At 45.8% G+C, this 1,222-nt stretch overlaps 1 non-coding gene across 1 annotated transcript; it reads right to left on the reverse strand.

Moving 5' to 3' along the window:
• Nucleotides 1–823: 823 nt before the first annotated feature.
• Trnaa-agc (transfer RNA alanine (anticodon AGC)) lies at nt 824–916 on the reverse strand. The gene is made up of 2 exons: nt 880–916; nt 824–859 (listed from the first exon to the last, which is right to left on the reverse strand). It is a non-coding gene; the product is annotated as a tRNA-Ala (tRNA).
• Between the last annotated feature and the right edge of the window lie 306 nt (nt 917–1,222).

Genomic DNA, 1,222 nt, shown 5'->3' on the forward strand with positions numbered 1-1,222 from the left:
TGTTTTTTTTTTTTTTTCTTTTTGCTTTCAAGCATTTCATGTTTGATTTTACGGACTACTTAGGCAAGACCACCGCAGGCAAAATTATGCCGTTCCCTGTGATTCCATGCGTGCTAGCTTTGGTCGCGCCACGCAGACGGTGTACCGCATGCGCATGTAGGACTCTTTTAAATATCCGAGTTATTCGTTGGTGTAGAGCAGACCCTTGTTCGTCTCAAGAGCGTTCGATTGGACATGCAGTGCTTTCATATTTACAACTCCTAAGCAGTGCTTCTGTATCTTCGGAGTTTCACGAAGCATTTGCTGATAATAGCGGAACGCCAGTTTGCTGAACTTTCAAAAAATATAATAAAGGGAGCCTGCTGTTCGAGTTGTCATCATTTATTTTTTTTTATTAATTTTTATTATTTATTTATTTATTTATTTATTTATTTATTTATTTATTTATTTATTTATTTATTTATTTATTTAAAAGGGGTGACTCAAGGTCTAGTCAGGGATGGGGAAGGCGGTGAAGGAGGTGAGGACGTCTACATCCACTACCACGTGAAACCCGTGGTGCTTGCGAATGTCCACAGGGACATGACAGTCTCTTTTCTTTTGGGTGCGCCCGGCCCAGAGGAGGCAATGCCCTCTCCTGGGGGGTCGTGATGTTCGGCGGAAGATGGGCTCTTCTCTCCGGCGCGAGCCCCGAGCACTCTCACAGCATGTTCTCCATTGTGGGCCTCTTCGGCTGGTGACACGAGGAGCAGGTCACCGTGGTCGTCTACCTGCAATTCCCGGGGGTTCTCCGTTAAGTGCTTAAAAAAAAAAAAAAAAAAAGTGGAGGTGCGGGGTATCGATCCCCGTACCTCTCGCATTGTTTTTTTTTTTTTTTTTTGCTAAGCGAGCGCTCTACCATCTGAGCTACACCCCCGACGGTTTCCACAGGGCGATACTTACGTAGTGATATGACGCTGGGCCACGTGTTGCTGTGTGCGACGACGTTTGCTGCCCCATTGCGTAAATAAAAAAGCAATGCGTCTGAAAGGCACAAATTACGCATGAACGAACAAGAGTATTCACTCTACTCTATAAAAGTACCGTCGACGTCCCGCACTCTGCACAAGCGTTAGAATGACAGACGGATGTTAACGCCCAGAGGCTGCCGGAGAAAAAGTTATCACGTTATGGATAGATTGGCGGACACGGGACACCGCAGATGGTGACAGAAACGCACTAG

Source organism: Haemaphysalis longicornis, unplaced genomic scaffold, assembly GCF_048455015.1.
Source record: "Haemaphysalis longicornis isolate Haplotype H1 unplaced genomic scaffold, Haemaphysalis longicornis Haplotype H1 scaffold_10, whole genome shotgun sequence".
Classification (NCBI taxonomy): domain Eukaryota; kingdom Metazoa; phylum Arthropoda; class Arachnida; order Ixodida; family Ixodidae; genus Haemaphysalis; species Haemaphysalis longicornis.